This window comes from Varroa jacobsoni, unplaced genomic scaffold (genome assembly GCF_002532875.2).
Source record: "Varroa jacobsoni isolate VJ856 unplaced genomic scaffold, vjacob_1.0 scaffold_124, whole genome shotgun sequence".
NCBI lineage: Eukaryota > Metazoa > Arthropoda > Arachnida > Mesostigmata > Varroidae > Varroa > Varroa jacobsoni.
Window position 1 is genome coordinate 1986 of NW_019213026.1, and position 24691 is coordinate 26676.

Genomic DNA, 24691 nt, shown 5'->3' on the forward strand with positions numbered 1-24691 from the left:
CAATTTGGTAGTTGGGAATTCTTTCCTAGTTTTCTCCTACACTCTAATTCATGCATTACTGAGATTGTATGAATGATTTGTAACTGTTTCGTAGTTGCCAAGCGCATGCGTTCCTCAGAGACCTGGTGCCCTTATCTAAAAAAGCACTTCTTAGCTAATGATGAACGTTACATCTTGGGTTGATTGACCTTATATATATATATATATATATATATATATATTTCAGCATTATAATGACGTTAGAGTAATTTTTTTACCTGAATGCCTTGTTGTATGCTTTTATAGCTGTTGTATTTATGTTTCTGTGATTTTTTTACACCAAAATAATTTTGAACAAGGCAAGCTGATAATTTTCATTTGTGATATTTTATTTGCAACTCAACTGGATATTGAACTTAGTTTTAATCCATGTTAAGTGTTTCTTCGAGTAACACGATTTATGACATGTTAGTAGCAGTTAAGCCATCATGAAAAATGGACAATTAATTGGTTATCAAAAAAGCATAGTTTCATAATGTAGTAATTTATGCTTCATCCTTAACAGAGAAAAAAAAGTGCTATTTGGGCTGCGATATTCTCGCAAGATTGATGAGATCATTTGAAGCCTTAATTGAGACCCGCGTCTGGAGAGATCATGAGGGCAACTATTTCTCCTCAGGGATTTGTTTATTTAAGCATAAAAGTTAGAGCTTTCGTCCGAGAGTGTTAAAGTACTAGTGGTTTTTAATTCATTAAGCCATTTAGATCCATTGCAAGTACCGATATAATAAACAGTGGTGTTATTTTTAACGGCAGTACTAGGTCTAAAGCTTGAAATGTTCGCAATATAATGGTCGCGGGAGCAGCAGTAGTGGCAATGTTTTTCTTTATTTAAAGAAGTAGTATTGTACGGCTTGCACCACGAAGTTGTTGATACTCCGATTAGAGCCATGTTGAATACTGAGCAATACGTGTCAAACTGTATTTAAAAATGTGTATCTGTGTGCAAAAGCACAACTGTATCATGAGAATGTACGAAATTAATATTTTGAAACTGATGTGCCCTTTTGAAAAGATTGCTAAACGAAGGTACTGCAACGTATGACGCCGCATGGCGGCTGAAACATATACCACCATATCTCGTAGAGACCCACATATCTGCTGGCAGATCAAAACTCAGTGTACCAAATAGGGTGTAGTGAGACCTATGTACTACAAAAAATATAAAAATGTAAAAAAACCTTATAAAAGAGCAAATAAAGTCTGCACTCTTTATCATGAGGGCATGCTGTTAGTCAAAATATTTGAACCAGAACGAGATTAGCTATACCCTCGCAAGTTTTGCTTAGCATGGCTGTTATAATATAATTTTTCAGTTGCTTTGTATCTTTGAATTTTTTTTTATTTTAAGGGATAGTAAAACTTCCATCGAGTGCCTGTAGAGTTGATTCACCGTCGAAAACCTATTGTAGAAAGATAGTTTCTTTCCCAGGGAATACAACTGAGGGCCTGCCCGATAAACTATAAGCGAATCGTTCTACGGCTTTTATATTTCCGGAAAGATGTTTCTTTACAGCACTAAACTATTATCTTGAAAACAAAGTATACGTGTCAACAGAAACAGCTTAACTGTCATAGTGCAAAAAGGAACTCGTAGTAAGATGACGTAATTAAAAAGAATATTTGGAATAAAATGCCTCTCGTGCTCGTTTAACGAGTCGATTTGGATGTTACAAAATATCATTCGGCTATGAAGTCCAACAAATAATCTAATTTTAGTTACAGACCATCACTAGCGATCTTGTGATCACATCTATTTCTAAAGCTGCTTATTTGAGAACCACTGCATGGTAAAAATACTAATTACGTCTAATCAACTACCTCGAACATACCAAGTAATCAAAATACTTATTTATTCAACCATGTTCAATAAATTGCGTGATTCAATTAGTGTTTACGCTGGGTTCATGAACCTATAGCGCAATAAGGCAGGAACGTATATTTGTTACATCTTAAGAGGAAGCTGTAAGGGGACGTGTAGTCCTTAACGCTGTTAAATACAGTAAATATATGTAAGAAAAACAACATTTTTGTCTTATTATTGAAAACATAGGCCTATTAGCTTGATGCGGTAGCAGATTAGACTAAACTCAGGATCTTTTTGGCAAGAGTTGCCTGAGGATACTAAAAGTGTGTGTTCCTCCATATATATATCGAGTGAGGCATTCATATTCAAAGAAATTTCGATATGCTGCTTGTTGTAGCGAATGCGCTGTCCTTGGTATCAGAAAAAAAATAGTACAGTTCTTTTTAAAACAAAACACCAAACTTGTTATAATAAAAAAACAGTGCATAATGTTTGGAATTTGAGCGAAAATTAGTCATTACGTTCGATTAAACGAATATGCATCGAGATTAATAACTTTTTTTATCTCGAAATCTGTGGTGTATGTTATTACGAGTTTTCATGTGACATATAAAAAATCTGAGCAAAATTTCCAGAAGACCAACCTGAAAATCCACAATAGCAAATGCTTCTAAATCCCTACATAGTTGCTCGACTTTTGTTTCATCTTTCAATGCTATTCTCTATTGATTTTTGGTGGAACAATCCTGATCCATTACGTTGACTTCAGCTCCTTTTAGTAAACCATGGCAACAACAAAATCAGTCTCGACTCCAGGTTACTGCGAACCATAGCTAACAAATATTAGTAACTCCAAGCGGACCCACGCGGCAATCCGGGGCATGTGGCAATCTCTAAGAGGACATCGATGAGGATCAGTTGCAATTTGATTCGCTCTGGATATGTACGTTGATTTATTTAGCAAACAGAACCATATGTTGTTATGAAACAGCAAGAGTTTCATGATCCCGAGTGGCGTCAGGTTGTATCGTCGATCTTATACTTAAATGTTGAAAAGACGTCTTGCCCTAAATCCACAATAGCGTTTCAAAAAGGGATGTATAAAAGCACAAAAGTATTTGTTGGGGGAAACCTAACTCGGAAATTAGATAGCATAGCAGTGTAAGCAAAGTGTTTTGAGCGTAATTTAGAAAAATTACGAGCTGGGACTAAATTTTGTATAAATGTCAAGCCAAGGTGCCTTGCGCATGAGCTTCATTAGCTGACTATCCTGTCAAGGTCGACTGAATTCCTCGGTATGTTGATGAACCATTGAGAAGTTTTAAAAAAAACACATTTCATTTCAGAAATGTTTACAGGAAAGCGAAGTGCATTATAGCTACATTTAGTGTCAGCCAGCTCATTCTCAAAATCACATATGTTTACGTTAAAGCGCGACATGCGAATTTGTCTCCTCAAATTAAAGTCGTGGGCAAAACAGACGGCATGTAATCTGTGTTCATGGGACTCGATACTGAGGAGCAGTACATTCATATGAAGGATAAATATAAATGGGCTTAAAACTAAACCTTACGAGTTCCTCACCCCTCGACCCCGTCTGATATTATCTTAAAAACAACTCACGAGAAAAAGGCCGGATTTAGATATACGCCTGTATACGTTTGAAAATAAGGTTGTTCATTAATCATGTGTGAACTATACGTTTAGAGCTCTTCAGGATACAAGATATGCAAAATACAATTGGGTGGCCTAGAGAGTAACCGATATTATGTACAGCTTTGAAAAGAATCATCTAAGATCAATGAGATGATGCAATAAATTGCTTATTTTAAGGCATGAGAAAGATCTGAAAAATCTAAAGGTGTTTCGACCTCTACATACATTACGTCTTTTAAGCACCGTTTCAGACGACTGGCTCTTACCGCAAAGCGACATGTGTCAAAGCCAGGTTTCAGACATAGATCACTATTTTTTCTTAAGTTTAATAGGCAAACATGTTACCACTGTACCATTACAATAGCATCTAAAAATATGCGATAGCCCTGTTTGTTATGGAAATATTATTACTGGTCGTCTTTCTTATATAACGTTTCATTTGAATTCTAACAACTAATTATCGTATATTCATTGTCGTGCATACAAGACCTTCTCGCATATCTTATTAAACTTACTGATTCCTTCTCATTTTTTCATTCAGAAATTTTCAGGCTTGGTGTTAACTAGTCCAGCCAGGCTTTGAAACCTTATTTGTTACCAAAAGTACTGTTCCGAATTTTTTATTTGCTTATAATCAGAAACGTGATAATCGATAGACATGAAGTCCAAGGTGGATGCGATGAAACCTCCCACTTAACATCTTGAGGCAGGTTTTACAGTCTTTGCTACGTAAAAAAGGATGACTTTGCCTCATCTGTCAGGTTTTTCTGATTGGACAGCCTCTTTCAATCGACGCAAGTTGATGATATGCAATTGTTTTTTTGTTCCTCTCAACTACATTTCAGTGCTTACAAACCTTACAACGCAAATAACGCTTTTCTTCGGATAGAGATCTGGTTCAGTTCTAGAGTCAGGCTATTTCTCAAAGCTACCATTTTCTTTTATTATCTTTTTAGTTTGTGACGACAAGGGGACACTACTTCTTATCACCCGTAACAATTCTGTGCAGGAACTTTTCATTGCAGACGCATGTTACCTGATGTCAGGCCAGGTATTAGGGATCTATAAGAAGCCATGCTTTTTAGTCATTTCATAGAATCCAAGCTCCTAAATTCTGACTAAATTTCATACATTTTAAATTTCTGATAATAAACTAGTGCTCAAACTAGTGCAGGTGGTCAAAGTCCTAGATAACCTATTATGGTAGAATAAACCCTGCATCTCTGAACTTCATGAATTCCTTCGAGCAGCCGTTTCCAATATAGAGTTGTCGTCATACATGCGACAGACATCTCAGACTGCTTGGGCAAAAGGAAAGAGGTAATAGGTGTCGACAATGCACTTTTTTTTGCCTGAGACCTCTATCTTCGGAGCTCTCATTTGTCATAAAACTCTGTTTAATGCACAATGAGTTTACAACAAAGTTATAGAGAAGAGGGAGCTATTTCAAGCAGTTCAGAAGTAGCAGGAGTAAGCAAACAGTGGAAAGACTTCATAGGAAAAGAACAGTAAAGATAAATAGCCATTACTTATGTTCCAACCTAGCATTTTGATTCTAATATCTTGATTTTATTATTTAATTCCCGTCCAAATTAGAATGCCTAGGCCGCTAAACATCTGAAACTGTTTTGAAGTTTCTAGCCCATCGAGCACTTTGAAGCCCTTAGATATAGATTCGGAGTAAATATTCTGGGTTCAAACTATAATTAGAGAGACAGATTAATCTTAATTAAACCCTCATAAATACTTTTCAGTCACCGTTTTATTGCACTAAAGTTGTCCTAATAGAATCTTGATACCAGCGTTACGCCACATTAAGGATCAGCTCCGAAGTCTGAGCTACAATCTGTCACACCTCGAAAAAAATGCGGCAGATATCAAGCATTCTAGACATTACTCAGGCCTATTTGTAAAGAAATGAACAAAATATGGTTGATCTTATCGCCGTTCCTAATACATTGTAAAAATTAATGCTGCTACCTCGTTATCCAACTAGGGCTAAGTAGTTTTTGGTCATACCAGGTTAACTTATCGCGGTCAAATCTGTCTAACGAAACTACACAAAATCACTGCACTGATTCAGGATGGACGCATTTGCGAAGTCAAATTCTTAACGTTAATTAAATGAAGTAATCAAGGGCTCTAATCTCTACGATCCATTACCTACTTCCAACATTTCTTTGCGTAAACTCTCATGTCCTATTTTCAACTCTAACATTAAATGTATTAGTTGCTTACATATTTTTTAAATTTTGCGTTCTTGATGTTGTGATCTCAAAGAATGCACGACTAATACTTTTAGGGAACATTCTGACATTCTTTTGCTAGCTCTTTGTTAACCCAATCTTGTAAATACTGCATTGATTCTAAAAATAATTATTAATATGGTGTTCACAAGAACAGTAAGATTATTAGAGGAATATTATGTCTGAGCATTCTAGATTTTTATATGGTATAGTATACTACCCTAATTAGAAATAAAAAAGGTATTGACGCTTTTCGCCCCTCCATAATATTAATGAAAATAATGCTAAAGCAGCTTGACGAATGTTGCTCGTTGCGCGTTTTTTTCATTTAGGTACGACTCCGCGTCAACAACAAGGGGCATAAGCGCCATTTGAGCTTGACAAGGTTCCACATTTGGATCCCACGACGGACTATTTGGGGAAATGAGTAAGCGTGCGCCAAACAGAACCAAAAATATATTTCCCAACCCCGTAACCTTAAAAAAGTGAAAAGGAATATGATATAGAGAAAACCTTAACGGTAAGTTCATGGTTCTAAAGACTAAAGGAAGGTCAAGTGAGGCTTATAGTGTTGAAGCTAGATGTGAATGTTTCAAGCGGTTTTTTTAATGCGTTCTACTAAAGAACGTTAGATGTGAATGTTTCAAGCGGTTTTTTTAATGCGTTCTACTAAAGAACGTTATCTACAAAATTATCTACACTCATATAGCGTACGCATTAAGAGATCTCTTCGGCTTTAATAGATTGTATATTCACCCCTACGCCTGCTTCCGCTAAGATGGCAATGAGCATAACAAGAAACTCTGGATGAATTTTGAGGTTTAACTTACAAAATTGCTAAGATATCATTTAGGTGTAAATTGGGTTAAACGTTTAGTTTAGGCCTGTGAGCTTAGAAACCCATGACAAAATAGAATACGTATCCATGCGCTTCATGCCTTTAGCGAAAATCTTAAACACTTCGCTAAAATATCTGTATGCACAATTTAAACAGTTCAGACAGCTGTGGCATACGGCCCAGACTCCTGGTAAACCGGTTTCGTCCCCGAATGTTACCGCGGTGCGCGCCCCTCTTCAAAAGTAGGTCTACGAGCAGGTTCATTTTCTTTATTGCAACGCTGAGTCTATGAAAGTAGGTGCTATAATTAGAAAAGTGAAGTGTTCGGAAAGATTACCTATACCATCGATTGAAGGTTGGAGTTTTCTTTTACTGTAAGAATTCCAATAACCGTAAGGGGCAGAAGCGAAGAAGTATTTTGTTGAAGGCAAACGATGATAACAGTACGAGGGCTTGAATAGAAAACCCAGTCACTTCAACCGGATTCCCAGAGACAAGCGTTTTAGGTCAACTTTAAAAATAAGTATTAGATACCTCTAAGCGAGGCTACCATCAAAGAATTACCGATGGAAAATACAACACTACGAAGAGCAGAAAAACTACGGCTAACGTGTCCCATCTGCTACTACGATCATAGACATCGTAAAGCAGATTCTGACAATATTGATGATCGGAACCGCGAGTCCCGCGCGCAACACCCACAATTATTGTAACCGGTCGTGAGGATGATTGCAGAGTGTACAATCAACAAAGCTACTCTTAAGAACTTTGACGCTCTTTGTTTCAGAAGTTTTGAATAGTATAAACTGCTCCATGGGGACGAAAATTTAGGCAACAAACCTATTTAATTTATCGCGTTTCTACACCATTGCTCCACTCTGAAGAGAAAGAATCTGGTCGCCCCTCTGCAGACAACAATAAGATAGGGGACCTCACGTCGTGCCTAGAGAGAAATAATATTAGTGTCTTACATGACTAGCGGCTCATAGAAATCAATGTCCAGTCGGCTGACACGGAATTAACGTACGTCCCGGTTAAAAACTTTCCAGCGGGCTTAAAGCAGTGTCTCCAAAGTCCGCTTTACCTTTAATCATTCTGGCGACCTTAACACCTCCCTATGCTAGCTGAATTTGATCCACACTACCGCACTTCAAGGAAGCCCAGATACTACGGTTGTTAGGTTGTCAGCCACAGTTCGATACCGACTTTCCTGAGACATGCAGGAAGTTCGACAATCGGTCTATTTGCAATGTAATTTCGGGTTAAGCAAAATTTCAGAGTAAGACCTACTTTTGGGCGTAGCTCACATATCCATTGCAATACACTTTACTATTCGAACTGCACTTGCACGGATTGCTAAACGCCAAGCTCCGTCATGACGTCAGATCTAGACAAGTCTCTGGAATGGGTAATTCTCCCAGTACTTGTCGTATTTAATACCAAAGTTTATACAGAGCATCTAATCCAAATTGTATAGTTTACGCTATAACCTTTCATTCCCATATGAAGTTATACAAGAAACAAACTGTGGTTTGCTGACACTTGCCGCCTTGCACGGAAGGTCTCGATAAGTGTCAGATTTGTAGCATGTTTTCTTCGTTAGTCTCCATTTTTAATGATCTATTCAAAAACGTACATGTTGAACAGTTGGACATCCGTCTGAAACTGAGGCAAAACGTCAGTCATATTAGTGGCTAACGTACCCGGTAGCTTGGCACTGATCGGATTAGCCTTTTAATTTTAACCAATCGCTTTTCAGATATGTTTGCACCATGGGATACAATATCTGACACGATGCCGTTTTTCACCACAGCGTGAAAAGGCAAATTGAATGGAACGCTATGTTTATCAACAACAATTTAGTATACGGGAACTTATGAAAGGTCTCGAGGATTCAAACAAAAAGAGGGGCGCCAATCCAGACCAGAAATGTAACCAGAATTTTAAAAACATGCTCATTTTGGCAACCTGCCGAACTGCACTATTTAACAAATGCTTACGTTCGGCTAAACTCCCAGCCCAGTGTAGATATGCCGTGGATTGCCAGACATCAAACTCACCGTGACTTATAGGTGGAACGCACCCATAAAGTTCTCCCGGTACTTAACGTGATGCCTACCAAACTTTATGCGCAGCATTTAGGCAAAACTCGGCAGTCTAGTATGCAGCTCGTCCGCCCATCTTAAAATTATACATTTTTTTTCTGTACTATACTTATTTTACTTTGTTTTAAGAGCCACAAGTAAATCGCCGTCCCACGTAAGGTTTACGATGAGCATTTCAAAAACCCTTCGTCGTTGCATTGCGCTGAACTCGACTATTTCATTAATGCTTGTGTACGAGTACACTCCTAGTAGATAGAGATTCTACTCTGCTAGTTTCTGACTATTTTCGACGAAGAGGATGATCCAACCGCGCCGTCATCATGGCGGGAATAGAGCCTGAAGAAAAAGCATTTGTTAAAAGTTGTGCTCCGGCCTGCTACTTAAAAGACTAAACATATTAGGACTATAGGTGCCACTTTTTTTCTAACAAGGAAACATTTATTTTAAATTGAAAAACTGTTAAGCTTTCAGAATGTTTTACTTGCGTACGAATCAGAAACCCGGTACCATTTCCTCTATTGTACCTTTTCTCCTTAATAAAGTTTTAGAAGGTAGCGCTATATGGGACAGCTAAGTATTTTTTTTCGCCTTTCATAGAACTTTAATTGAACAATAAAAAAGCAAAATAATTAACTCGTTTTTCTATTACAGTTTTTTATGGCCTACATCTCCACATATGTGTGTATACGTTAAATTACACTAGGACGTTGTTGCTTCGTATTTGTTATTATATTCATTATTTTATACTATATGTAGTCTGCATGGCAGACTAACGAAAACGAATTGTAATCTTCAACCATTCTCAGTTGGCAGTAAATGATTATAAAGCATCGGTTCCTTCACGCGTAACTATAGCTTTCATAGGAAAGTGTTCTCTTTTCAGTTTTGTCAAAGTATTGACTTTTCAAACGAAATTGCTAGTAATCCATGCAGCTTACTTCTTGCCCACGTAACCCCACACTGTGGGACTATATGAGCTTACGGCACAGATGTTGTTAGTGGATATATTTTAGAAAATAAATGGATTGTAACAAACCCGTTTCGGCTATACAATAGAACGGTGTTTGATATGTTGCGCAGTACTGAAGTGAGAACTTTTTATATTCCCAATATTATTACTAAATTAGATATAGGCCATTTTGATCGATGACCTTCTGTCATCACTGTAAAATTTCTGCGGTTTCTGCGCAAAAGATTGTGACAAATGTTTTTTCGTATCCCTCTATTGAAATTAAATTAACACTGTTAAAGAAGTTCTTAAGAGATCGAACATATAACTTGAGCTACGCGGCAAAAGCATCAAAATTTCCCACCTAAATTTTGTCAGTTTTTGCTGACTAGCTAAAAATGTATACGGCTTGACGTTTCCATGGTGAAGATTATGTCCCTTTTGTTTACCAGTTCCGGTCAAGTTTTTAATGACCTATCGTGGTATTGTTAGTTCTTAATAATAAAGGCCCGATCCATTGTTTTGCATAGCTCCTAATGCATGAGTCTTTTCCATCCTGTAAGACATACCTTCTTTGGCATCAGGCTGGGCTTTGCGACAGATTTTGCGGCTGTACTTGCTTTGGCCACAATCTTCGTTATTTGGTGTCCCCCAGGATCAATCGTGTTAAAAACGGCCCTATTTCGTTGCGTTTGTATAGAACCTTACAGACCGAGCAAATTTTTTTTGCATCAATTGGTATGAAACCCAAACACCAAGCTTCTTTTTGAAGCCAGCTCATTTAGATGATTCAAAACTGTTTGGTGGATGTTTATTTCCTTGGCGACACAATGGCTACTCACGTGTCAGCCTTACCTAATTTTTACAATAATTTCGTCAATCTTTATTTAAACTGTCGTCTACTACGACAATAATTTTTAAGATAAAAGCTTTTACACTACAAAACCACAATCCGGGTCATGTCATCCAATAACACGTATTGGCCATGTGTGTATATGTGACATTTACGCCTTAATCGTAACAAAAATGTAGCGAACTTCTGAAGAATTATAGCAGAAATCTCGCTCATCTCTAGGACGCTCTATTTGATCTCTAAATAAAGGCATTTCAACGATTTTAGCACATTCAATGCTGTCAAATCCTAGCTTTCAAATAACGTCAACGTCGGTTCGGCACGTCTTATATTATTTGGGACATATGCATTTGAACCACCTATCCAGGAAATTCGTCAATTCTTCTTCGATCACCCAATATATACTGATCTATTTTTTTGTGGTATAAATCGTTTCCAACGATAACAGTAAGCAAATTTTGTCCTATATAGCCTCACCCTGTACCATCTCTATAGAACAGCCCGAGTTCTTGAGAAAATTCTTCACATAAATGGAGCACTAACCGCGTCATGCAATCACCTGTATGCAGTGTTTGTCATCTTCCAGGTAGCCTTTGAATCGGTGTTTAAGAGCAATTTTTGCAGCAATTTTACAAAAAAAAAGGATCACTATGAATAACAAGGTGCTCAATCTTGCTTTGCATTCCCAAAAATCGGCTTGCTTAAAAAAAACAACTTGCGCGCGTTTTTACTCTTTACTACTCATCATAGACGTACGTCGCCAGTTCGGAGCCCACAAATGATCGACTTTAGCTTTTAAGCCAAAGTCGAACTTTTGTAAGCCTGAGAACGTAAGTACTTCAGAGGTAGAGAAAACTGTGAAAAATACTATGCTTCCCGCTGCATTCCAGTAGCATCTTCAAGGCGCCTGACAAACTGTTCAGATCGAAGTCAATTCATGTCGTCCACGTGATAGTGCAGTGATTATGTATTTGCCTACTGAACTCTAAGGTGGTTATGTTCGAAATCGCGTAGACAATCAGTTTTGTGTCGAAAAGGACCAGCTGGCTGGAGCAATGCTTCATGCAAGTGCTTGTTGTAAAACCAGAAGCATATATTAAACTCAACTAGAGTAGTACAAATCATATAAGATGATGTATTTCGATGTTACTATATTCGCTCTGATATTATGGTAGGAGTTGCTAGTCTGCAGATATGAAATGTTTGACTACTACCAGTAAAACCAACAAGATAAATCTGATTGATGTTACTACGACGCTTAGTCCTGTCACACAAGTGCCCCAACTATTAATAGTCGATCTGCGGGTAGCTTTCATAAAAATCTTAGGAATTCCTCAATATGTTGTAAGAATATACATCCCCCTTCACGACTTCAGATTTATGCATTATTTTATTTGAAAATTACTTAAATTATCCTAGAAGGTTTATTACAAAAGCGACCAGCTCGAGAAAAGCTGCGCTAAAAAAAACCACTAACTGAATCTTTACCAGTGTTGTTATTAAGATTTAAGGACGTACATAGTTTTTACAATATCTGGTCTGCCAGGTGCTTTGAAGCCTTTAGATATGGCACCAGAATCCCTAAAAAATATGCCTAAGTGCCGAAGGTTAGGCTATTGTTCTATTTGCGACAGTGAAATTTGGGGTTAGGCCGATTCAGGGCGCAAACCATTCTTTTGTTGACCTCCCGAAGTACAAACCTACAATTTTTTTCAATATCGTTAAAATCCTCAAGTAGATGTCTCAAGAAATTATTGCTTATCCTTCTCACTAGTTTTAATAGAACTTCCCTACAATGTACATAGCAGTACTTTGCTATCAAGGAATTCGAAATCCTATGTTCTGTATTGAGTTTATCCCTTCTTCGAGTGATCCTAATGATTTTGGAAGTTTTACACCTTTTAATAGGCAGACATGCCTACCCAAGTGTTTTTGAGACACTACACTTCCGGGTTAGTTTGGCGCTTACGTTCTCGAACATGTTACTAACATTACTCGCGTCTTCTAAATTAGAATAGATAACGAGTCCTTGAAATTAACTTCATTTTTTTGGTAGGGAGTACTCAATTGTTTGCGATGATTGTCCTTAGTTCTGTTCTTATGGAATTAACACAATTCGAGATTTACGAGTTAGTGATCACTTAAATCTTTTGAATCGAAAATGTCCGCATTATGGCTAAAATGAGCACGCTCTATATGGAACGCGTCACCTGTTCAACTTCGGTTCTGAAAATGCCAGTTTAGGAAAGTAAATAATTCCTCTCACAAGACATTGGTTCTGTTAGAGTAATGTTTTTCAAATGATATGTCTCACAAGTAGACGCTTTCATAGCTTAATTGTGCTATTAACCTTTTAGTTTTTTCTAATGATCAGAATGTAGGACCTTAGGACTAATAAATTTACATACTGTAGCCTATCGTATCATATTGTCTCAATTACTATTTTTGCTCCACAGCAACTTTAAGTATTTTTGCTCAATTCAACTTTGATTATGAGTAATGGCAAGACTTCTTCAAGATGGAAAAGAAGACACGCTATGAACGGATTATCTAAATACGCAGTAGAAAGAACCTGTTAGTTAGGTAATAGGATACATTCTATGAAAAGAAGTTACCTTGTTTAGCCTAAACAATTATATCTTTTCCTTCGTGACAATAATTTCGCCGTTGTTTAGTGATTGTAATACAATCACGAGCAATTAAACATTGAATTACTTCTAACAAATGTATATGTCATTTGTCGAAATCTTCTGGATGCTTATTTGAAGGCCACCCAATAATACATGCCAATTTCCAGTCAGGAAAAGATTTTTCATCCTTGTCACAGCTTTTTTAAATGCACTTTTTAACTCTGGATGATAGACTTCGATATCTGCTACTCTCATGTGTTTTACATGAAATACTGCATTAACACGATGTAGGCTACCCGTTTTCCTTCTCATGGCGAATCTTTTAGCAAAAATCTCACATTAAATGTATGCGTTTAGCCTCATCTATGCTAAATCCGATCTGGCGGCTTTTCATTTAGAACTTCATCAATTTCGATCTCTCGAAAAGTGATAACATCAATCAAGCAAATTTCAAAACAGTGACAAATACGATGGTGCAAGTATCGATATTTATTTGTTCCTTTTCGGGTATTTAATGTTACAAAGTCGTGTTACTTTCGACTTTTTTTGCGCCAAAAAAAACTTGAGGATCTTGTTAAAAGAGAATGCATTGAAAATATTCTAACACCAAACCAAAACTGGACGCTGTGTTGTCGTTTACTTGTTGAAAAATAGCTACCTATTTTTTCCAGCCCTATACGCGCTATAACACAAAAAATCGATCTGGATGAAGCAGTTGCATCTTATGTAATAGGGGAGTTTCCGAGGATTCTAAAAGGTCGAATGCTATACACAATATACTGACAGTAAATGCCTTTTCTTTCTCCAAAAGTACCAGAGATTGCAAACTTTGAAGTTGCGATTGTCTCGCTCACTATGCAAAGGCCGTTATGATTGCCGTCACCATAATGTCTTCATGATAGAAGGGTATTGTGGGCTGAGTCCCAGCGGTACCCGTAACAAGTTAGTCCTTGCTCTACATATCATGAGAATGTCTACATGTAGTACCAGTTAGTCAGTACGTAAGTAAACAAAAGTGGAGGGTGATGTTTAGAGTATTGGCGTAGTAGTATAATTTTAACCAAGGATTGGAGGGATACGATTTTAAAACGTCTTGTGAATATTCATAGAGCTTCATGACTGTATATTTCTATATGTAAATAGGAGCATCCTAAATACTTGTGAGGGGTTTGAAGATAACTGTATGGTGATTGAGCATGCCGTAGAATATGTTTCAAGTACGACTCCTTTCTAATAAAGAATACACAAATAATAGAAAAGCATATTTCGGCAAATACCTTTTTCTAACGCATAAAGATTTTATTTCTTTTAGCTGATTGTAAACGTGTTTCTTTTTTCAATTATTTAACCTAACATTTTAGCATGGCTTTCCTCCTGTTGCGCAATGCTGTTATGCATATCCACCGCACAGTACAGCTTTTGTATAGCCCATATCCTCATAGTTGAATCTATTTGTGAATCATCTCATAACTTTTTTCTTTCACCCTCATTCTATTTTTTATAAACTACATAATAAATCAAGAAGACACTTGCAGTCTACTTTACATATTTTTAAGTATCGATTATAAAGATAGAATCTTGGCTCCAAGATATACACGTTTGTACTATTATAACTAAAGGAAGTGTTACTACAAATTATGACTTATATATAGGTATGACTGCAGAAAATATTACAGATACTACATGATGAAATTTTATTTTTAAAAATAATTACCTTTCGGCTCTTCAATAAAATGCTGGTGTACAGCATTTCATTAAATAATAGACTTTCAAATTAATTCTGTAGCAAATGTGTTCAAGTTGAAATTAATACTATCATGTTTGTTAGCTCACACTAGTAGTACACGAGAAGTACTTGACAGCCTTGGATATGATACATTGCTTATCACATGTTTAAACACCGGACACACTTATTTAACTGTAGATTTCTTATAGACCCATTGTTCTTCGCCGGTGTCCCTGCAGCCTGACCGTCTCAAATCCAAAAAGGGGAGAAATCCTTTTATCTTTTACCCTTATCGCGGCTCGCGTGGTCATCGAGTTTCTCAGTCAGCATGACCCTATCCTTTCACTGCGTCGATAGGGGTCTTTTCTAGCTATGCTTAACTCAACTCTTTCTCTTTCGCTTTTCCACTAGTTCGCATTCGAATCAAAGCACTTCGTCGACTCTTTTTTTATCAATAGCTCCCATTAGAGCTTTTATTGACGATCCCAGCGCGATGTTTTGGGGTCGTCCCTAAAAATGCTCGAACTGAAGAAAGGAGGTGTAATGTAGCATGAGAACGTGGTTAGCGTTTAGAAAGGCAGAGCCCAACTGGCTGATGGGTCATTGAGGGAATAAGTGGAAGGAAAACGGAGTCTCGTCTGCTCACTAAATGGACCCTTTTCTTAGCGCGTCGTATATTCGAGCCAAATATATATGCAAATGAGTTATTCTGGAAATAAAGACGTTGTAGTTTACCAGCCGGATCTAAAACAACGTCCTCAAAGAGTAACCGACTTAGTTGCTCATCTTATCACCTAGGGACGTTCATTGCGATGTTCCAAACAACAGCTCAATCCCCCGCTATTCTTAGTATCGCTTTCGTTTGCCCGCTCTCCTTCAGTCTCTGTCCTCAATACTCATAGGCTCGTATTCATTGGTAATCAACCAGTGAGTAGCGGCATTGTTTGAAGGAATCGATGAATGTCATTGAATAACTGGCGACATGGCGTAAAAGAATAATAATGAGCACTCAATCGCCGATTACTGATTTGTGTTGGTGAGAATAAAGCCCGGCGGCAAGAAGCGAGACTACTCTCACGGGAGGTACAATGCCCTCTATCAGCCATTAACCAATGCGAATGCGAGCTACACGCTTTCTGTTCCTACTGTTTCGTCTATAGAACTTTCACCTCGCATGGGATTTTCCCTAAGCCTGTACAAGGTGGTCAAAAGGTTTCTGTGAAATTGGTTTTCTCTAAGTGAGCAAAAAGTTTGTATGTACTCTTGGAGAGTAGCATATTTTAGCTTCTCAAAAGCAGGATTTGCAGGCGAAACTGTGTGTTGCTGGTCTCCACGAATAAGTGCATTATAAATTCCTCGTGTACTTATCATTGCGGACGATATACGTTTTTGCAATTACAAGTCTTAGTTCAGAAAAACTCGAACACAAGTTGAGACGTTAAGCCTTGTAAATAGTGCATTGATAAGAACACCTATACCAAGAGTGATGCCATCTTTTCAAATGTCCCGTATATGTAACTAAGTCAGATCCATTCGTTTGCTACATCTATAAAAATATCCCCCGATAAGGTTTCCGAAAAAAATTCGACTGTTGATTGCGAATTCTATTTCCTTTCAAACATCAACAATGAGCTTATCATTCCTTTAAGGAAAACAGATCAGCGTTTATGTACTCCATTATTCACGGCTAAATTTTTCCTTAGATAGTAACTAAAGGTACCGGTGTGCTTATTGAGCCTTTTATAAAGCTATTTATTTTATATCACTAGAGCGCTTGCGAGTATAACGTACGTAGAATATTAGAATATTACTTGAGATATTCATCGTAGTGGAAGCAAAATGTCTGTGGATTGTCTTTTGCACGCTTCATACTGTATGTTTCATCTTTTCATGATTTTCAACAAAAAGATATTTAGCCAGAGCTGACTACATTTCATATACGAATATGGGTACAACAGAAACATAAATTAGGGTCGTAAAATATTGATATAATTTGTTTTTCTGGAGAGAAGGCAGCTGGAAGTTGTGCCGCCTGAATTCACTCTCAGATTTTTCCGTAGGTCTAGCCCCGGGCGATAATTTCAGCGTCAAGCATCTCGGCCTTAGAAATTGCAAGCACAGTAGTCTTCCCTTCCAACGTTTCATGTTCTATAAGAGGAGCAACGTTCCGTAGTCAAGTAAGTCACTGTACCATATATTTACACATAGTTCGTTTTGTAAGCTTCAGTGAAGTTGGTGTGTGTAGAAGCCACTCATTGGAGTGCCGGATGAGCGAAAGGTACAGGTGGCAAGTAATTACAAAGGGAAAGCTGACGGGAAAACCCAAAGATGGCCAACGGCCCGACCCGCGCAGTCGGTCGGAAAATGATGCCTGCAGTCTCTCGATTCTCAGTTGAGCGAGGAAGGGATACGGCGTGAAGGGCATAACAGTTTGTAGCAGTGACCGTCTCTACCAGATTCCTAAAGTGCTCCAGGCGCCGAAATTACTCGTTCGAATCCGATGAATTTAAATGCACGTCCTACGTCAGATAGGTACAATCATTGAACATTTATGTATGTTATTCCACATTCATTCATGCCTATCAATAACGCAATATTTTACTGCGTGTACGATATCCTGTTATTTATACAAATATCGCATATGTAATTCCCTTATCCTTAAATGCATAATCCTCGTAAGTGTAGTAGAGTGCTTACATTTGCCTTGCTAACTGACGTAAGTATTCGCAAGCACTAACAGGGATTAGTTACCCAGATATATTTTGATTAACCCATACGGGAGGCATGAGATTTTTGTTTGGTACAATTGTCCTATTAATGTATTTATATCGTATGCTCAGCAATATGTAAATAAGGCTAATGTTAAAATTGTAACGATTGCCTTATACTACTATGAGCGCTAAAACTAGTTTTTTCCAATAATGTAAAAAAAGAAAATATACTGCTACTAAGTAAATAAAAAACGGCTGCGAAAACCAATCAGGCTAAAAACCACTGTTTCATATAAAATTCAATTGTAAGCAGATACATAAAAATAAAAAAAATTGCCTTACTAGATAATAAAACAACGTCCTGGCAATGGCATACAATTACAGCGAATAAGGAACATTATTAACATAACAAAATAGTGCAATTAGTAGTTAAGACCTTTTTTTATATAGAGCTTCAAACTCTTATCCGCTAAGTTATTTGTTAACACCGCACATTACCAATCTCGTCCGATACGTGCTCAGATCTTTGTGCTCCTATAGTAAATGAACCTCGCAGTTTCCTTCTATTGATTTAATTTTTTATATTGAAACGTACCGATAAATGGAGTGAAAATGAATACGACATCTGCTGTTATAAATTATGATTCACCCTCTATTGCCCAGGAAAATAAATATCACATGTGTCGAAATTGTCGCAAGATGGTTTAATGACAAAAAGGATTTTAGGTGGGACGCATAACTTGTTGAGAGTGGATGCATTTAAGCTGCTTTGAAATATCTTTTAATGATCTAGGCAAGGATGACTCAGTACATACAAATTATTTAGGCAAAGTGCAGTTACGACATGCCAGATAGCCTCATGTCAGGAACATGTTTTGCAGATGATTTTATAGTAGAAATTGGTGTACTAAAATAAAAAATTGTGGAACCTGAAAAGAAACCTCACGCTAGGCCAGTGATTAATGCAGAGAATATCTTTCGAGCATGCTCTAATAACTTTAAAAGTGTGTTTACTACGACAACTACGACAGCCGTAACAGATCTTATAGCATTGATCTCAAATTAAGAGGCTGATTATCAATACTCAGGTAGTTGAACAGAGACAAAGAGAACGATCACAAATCATCGGCGTGTCTCAAAAATAAACATAATGATAACGACAAGGCATAGGCTACCAGATTTGCGCCTACAAACAGAAATAGAATGTTCAAGACACGAGCAGTATAAGTTGCGGAAATAACGGTAACATGTAGAATCACCTTTAGATCTTTAGACTATTGTTGCCGTTCGTCCTGTATGCTTGAAAGTAGCAAACCCAGGAACCGGAGTTGCCTAAAAAGTTACGTCGTTCCACATCGAATCGTGAACTTTGAAACACCTCTTTTAGGAAAATATCTTGAACAGTAAAGTTGAGGTACATGAAAGTTTTATACGAGTTAATCCAAAACAATTTGCAAGTACGAATTCAAGTGCAAGCTTCGTCCTAAATGTATCGCATTAAGTACAATGATGGTACCAATGCGCGATCAATTACCGACATCCGTGGAGCGTATCCTCCTTAGAGGGTAATCGGTACGAGGTTCACCTGTATCACAGTATAAACGCAGTTCACCGGAGGATGTATGTAGCGCAGATGCCCGTGACAGTGGAGGGCATCGTGTTTGCTTGCTTAAGGACACGCGAGGTGGCTTAAATTTTACTGCGCATCGGCCGTATGGCCACGCCCAACAGCTGTACCAGATTTAAAAAAGAAATGTGTTCAGTAGAGAATACCAGACTATTTGACACGTGCTGAACTTGTTTGTACACAAGTTAGTACCTTTTTTGTTTATGACCCTCCCGATGGGGCAATGCTCGAACGCTCAGGGCATATATCAAACAACTGACTCATGGGTTGGACAGCATATTCGATCTCGAATAAGTAAATAATAAACTTTGGTAATTTTAATCTAGGTGAATGGGATTCCTGAAATTATCCTGCTAGTTTAGGCGTTGCGGATGATGGAAGTCTAAATTAAGAGAAATTATTTCCTTAATTTCTGAAACTCAGTGAGTTTTCTTACATTATATCAAAGTCGATCGAATATCAAATCGAAAACATCCTGGGTATTATCCTATGTGACGATAGTGCAATCGATGCATGTGACTTAGAACTTCTTTTTTTTAATTTTTACTACATGGCAATAACAACTATCGATTACAATCAATCAAAGAAGCTGTGAAAGCCCTAGACAAAGCCTTTAGAAGGCAAAAGAGATTACACGAGGGTTTGTCTGACATTTGAAAATCATAAGCCTATATTCAACTATGTTTCAAAAAAGGTTCGCATCAAAGGCGTACTATACATTCGAAAACCTAATTGCACTTTTGTACTTTCAGATGTCGAAAAGAGCTAATCCTCAAAGAAGAAAAGAGAAAGTACAGTAAAAAATTCTATCTACCGCGGTACCTGCCATTGTTAAGCCAGCGTCTTTCAAGAGCGTTTGGAAAATGTAAATACATAACGTGAGCATATACATATACACTTAGGAAACGGTGTGATATAGGCGCATCTCTCTGAATGTATTGCTGTGGTATCTACAAACAGGCGGTAATCGTTGACTTAAATTTTAACTTTGGCAAACGGTTAGTATGGCATACGATTATCATATGATTTCGTAGGTCTATTGGAGAAATCTTATCTTTTTATTTTACTTTCGAGAAACCTTTTGGGCAATCTTATCTGAACCAGTAAAACCCATTCCGACTGAACTTTGAGCAACAATTCCGAAAGCTTGTTCATACTGTAGGAATAGCTAAAGACATAAAAAAGATAAATAAAACATACATTTACAAAATTTAATGAAAAAGCAATGCGTACGGTATAATATCAGTATCTATGGGCGAGGGACCTGTGTAAGTAGAGGATAGTATGCAAGGCACTATCATACGTCTCTTGTCACACACTAGAAAATGCACGAAGGTTTCTACAACTTTTCAAACGTCATTCTATACCACTTTGCACGAGTGGACTAAACAGTTCAATCTCGAGTTAGCTTAAATTAACAGAAATGATACATTCAGTGTTTTTACTATAAATGCGAAAGAAATACTGTCGAAAGATCGCTTCTAAATGGAATTTCTAAATAGACGTAGGATATGTTTCTGAAATTTAAAGCAAAAGCCCTTAAGGAGATATCCAGCCAGCCTAAAGGTTCGTTCGTACCTTTAGATATTACCGATAGTAGAACTTATCATCACTCTACCGGAACAAAGTTATCTCTAAGACAACACTAAAGGGATCTCTCCATCATGGTGCTAGGAAGAAGGGCGTAATTAGAATATGTGTTAACTTATGTAAAGCATACGATTAAACAATGTATACCTTGGGTGTCCAGTACGCCTATGAGAAGAGAGCTCGTTTAGTGCGTTTTTGCCGTTAGAGGGCGTCATAGTAACTATCGACCACATTGTAGAGATGTCACCTTTAATAATCGTTTCTCTTGGCCCCGAAATATTTTTTTTCCATGCATTAACTAAAGCTTGTCGAAGAGCCATTTTCAAGGACATCTGCTTAGGGCACAGCGAATTCAATGAGATGTCAGTGCTTATCTCACAGTTTTATAAATATTGCTAAAATATGGTTTTCGTAACTGCGTTAGAATATTAAGAGCTTCTAAAGCGTTAAAGCATGTTCTCCTATTTCAATTGAGTAGGGAATTGGATTAAGCCGAATTTTCTATTTAGTTTCGAAGTAAAGCGTTTGATAAAGCGAAGACCACCAAAAGTGGAAAATAAAATTAACGTCCTATTTGACTAGTTGAGCCGTGCATTTTTATTACCAGCAGATAACCTGAGAATTCGTCGATCTAGTAAATTAAAGCAATAGGAAATATTCTCGATTATTATTCTAGGGATCGGTATGCGCATAACAGATGTTGAGACTGATTTCTGTCTGTATATCTTCCTGATATGAGCTATTCAAAAACGTTCAGTAGATGCCACACACTTCTTACACTACTGTCACAAAGTAACGGGTTTGTCAATACATTTTCAAAAAATTCACAGAGAGAGAGACAAAGGTTAATCATATAAACGGGCCTGCAAACCCTTTGTCGTTGATTGATTTACTTAATCTCATTTGTTGATGAATGTAAAGTACAGCTCGAATACTTACTTAATGTCGCAACTACTATCGTTCAACTGACCCGTTACCTTGTTCAAGACACTTTCATCAGCATGTCCTAATATGATTAGCGTTACATCTCGCATAACCTAAACTATTGCTTAATTTCATTCCTACATTATTCGGTTGCAATTTTTATGGAAACTCAGTTCTATTATTTCATTATAGTAATTCTATCTTTTACAGTAACTCTGTCATATTAGTGCAATTATGTAACCATGCTATTTGAGTGATTCGCTACGCCTAACGTACTTCAGAGCTTCCTTAGTTACCCTATGGCTGTGATCCGGTTTCTTCTGATAATGTTTTCTAGAAGCCACCTTATTTTTTTGTCCAAATTCTTTGGTTCTTTCACTGGGATTTACAGGACGGAACATTCAAGCTCGAACAAACCCTCGTAGGGTCTTTGTCATAATGTTCGCTCACTACTCTTGGTATCAGAGAGAAACTAGCTTATCATAAAGCAATATAGATTTATGGTGGCGAAGAACAGCACGTCATGTTTGAAACTCTCTTTTTTTGCCAGAATGCGATGATTCATGTTATTAGCAATTTTCATGTTGCCTCCGAAAAATTCGAAAACAATTTCCAGGAGTAAAACGGAAATCCTCAATAGAATTTAGATTTAAATGTATCGAAAATTAATTAAAATGATCCGAAAAGCCGTATTTTGTTTATATATATATATATATATATATAATTAACGGCTGTACTAAAAGGCAGGATATCGATTGCCAATTGGATCATCCAGCTAAGCTTAGTCTTTTTGAGACTTTTCGCGCCTTTTTCTGAATATATATTGCTTACTTCGAGCCCTGGCATTTTGGAGATCTTTGGTTCGCCATCGGCTCAGAATTTAATTCCACTGGAACTTTTTGTGTGCAGCGCACACTCCTCAAACAGCCCTTCAAATAGGTTAAAAAAACATATAACACCTAACCCACCCTTACGATTAAAAACTATTTACGGATTAAAGAAAGAATGTTTTGAAAATGACTAAGTGGATTAGATTTTGGACTAAAGATATAATTGCGGCGGATGACGCTTATATTGGATAAACATGACTGTCAAAAATAATGCTTCTATCATATGCAGTAATTTTTTTGAAATGGCAGTTTTTGTTCAGAGACAATCTCAAAAATATAAAAAAGTCCCAGAAATATGCATGTGGGTACCGTATTTTGGATCCATCTTTTTCGGATGCATCTACTTCCACAAAAAAATTGCTGGCCTCAATTTTAAAATAAACAGCCAATATAACCTCCGACAAATTTTACATCTAAAATCATGTGCCACTCTGAAACCTTAGCCAACTAAAACACACTCTCAGTTACGGTATTTTTCACCGTCGTGTTTTGTCAATTGCCAACCTTTTCAACTATTTTTTTGCTTAAATTTTTTTTTCAATAACTACCGTAGTGTCTGTTGTGTGGCGCTTCAGCTTTTTTTATAACAGGAAAAAATCTGTGACATACTTACGTTGAACCCGGTGCATTCGAACTGCCCAGGTGGCATCTAAACTGTTGCGGTATCTGCAGTGTCTACAGAGTCAAATTACCAATACTTTTTTGACATGGAAATGCAGCTTTATCGTTAAAAGTAATGATCCAAATACGATACTGTAGTTTTTTTTCTCGTTTTCCCTGTTTCAATTTATTCATTTTCCATTTTTTACGTATTTTAATCGATTCCCGACAATGTCTACGAAAATAACAATTTTACATGCTAATCGCAAAAAAAAGCAAAAAATCGACAATTCAAGTTAGTTCAAATTTGATGAAAGACAAGCAACTTTTCAGGACTTGTCAACTGTTCAAATCGTTAAAAGCGGGTCAACTTGCCCGAATCAGTGCTATGCTCTATAGGGATGACAAAACTGCTTTCCGAAAAAAAAAAGTGTTTAGTTAACCCGGTCAACTTTAAACACAGCTCACTCTAAGATACAACTCTAGCGACTCAGAAGAGTTAAAGCGTTTTAGTAGATAGTAGACACACACAGGCTTCGTTTTATCATTGATTAACTTAACTAACTTGATTCGTTGATGTTTCCAACAACCTACTAGTGGTTATAATACAATGGTACATAACAATTGTTATTCTCTTGGAATCACCGTATTTTTTCTAAAGCGTAAGTATCTTACTACCCTGCTCTAAAACGAATAAATTTGATTCGCTTTATGAATGCTATGAGGCACCCCGGACCAAAAGTCAAAAAAAAAGCCCTTTTAACATAAACTATAATTCTATTGCAGATATACTTGTACCTTTACAATTACCTCGTTGTAATTAACCTGATGCATTAATCTCCAACTGTTCATCCTCCCATTGCCGCCGGTCTGTTATCATCAATCTATTTCAATATTTGATAAGCTGACATAAACCATTATTTGATTGCAGTGTGGTTGGTCATTACTTAATTGCAATTGTTTAGTTACGGTTATAATATTTAAGTTCGCGAATTCCTTACTTTATATCATTGAGCTGACTACCTTGGTGCGGTTAGTTTATTGTCTGTTACCCTGCTAAAATGATTCCGCTTTCATATTGGAATGCCCTAGTAACTTCGTTATTCTCCTATGCTGACGCATTCCGTGAGTCCGTAACTTGACGAAATAGCCAAGCTTGAAATGAGAATCATTGATATAATATATATATATATATAAATTCACCTAATTTGGATATTTAAAGTCTGTCTATATCCGGATTTGAACCTAGAGCTAACCTCGCTAATGTTAGCAGGCAACTTCAATACCTTGATGCATTTATCCCGTTTTAGATTAATCCTAGCCGCCAAAAAATAGTCAATCAATCAAAAATATAAGCTTCTTACCAAGATATTGCTTCCAAGATATGACTGCTAGTTCATGAGCCATTTTATAAATTAACGAAATTAACACGATGTTACCCTATTAGAGAAAAACTACCCCCCGGAACGAGTTTTTTACTCAGAAGATTTGGTTCGCATG

At 37.1% G+C, this 24691-nt stretch overlaps 2 long non-coding RNA genes across 3 annotated transcripts; one reads left to right on the forward strand and one right to left on the reverse strand.

Moving 5' to 3' along the window:
* Positions 1–17294: 17294 nt before the first annotated feature.
* Positions 17295–19298, reverse strand: LOC147753898 (uncharacterized). Its single transcript, XR_015313761.1, has 3 exons — positions 19095–19298; positions 18820–18892; positions 17295–17368 (listed from the first exon to the last, which is right to left on the reverse strand). It is a non-coding gene; the product is annotated as an uncharacterized LOC147753898 (long non-coding RNA).
* LOC111267465 (uncharacterized) lies at positions 17295–24060 on the forward strand. 2 transcript variants are annotated; one of them, XR_015313762.1, is made up of 3 exons: positions 17295–17381; positions 19940–20052; positions 23978–24060. It is a non-coding gene; the product is annotated as an uncharacterized LOC111267465 (long non-coding RNA). The 2 variants fall into 2 exon arrangements; XR_002684633.1 differs by lacking the exon at positions 23978–24060 and having other exon boundaries at positions 19940–21363.
* Positions 24061–24691: the final 631 nt, after the last annotated feature.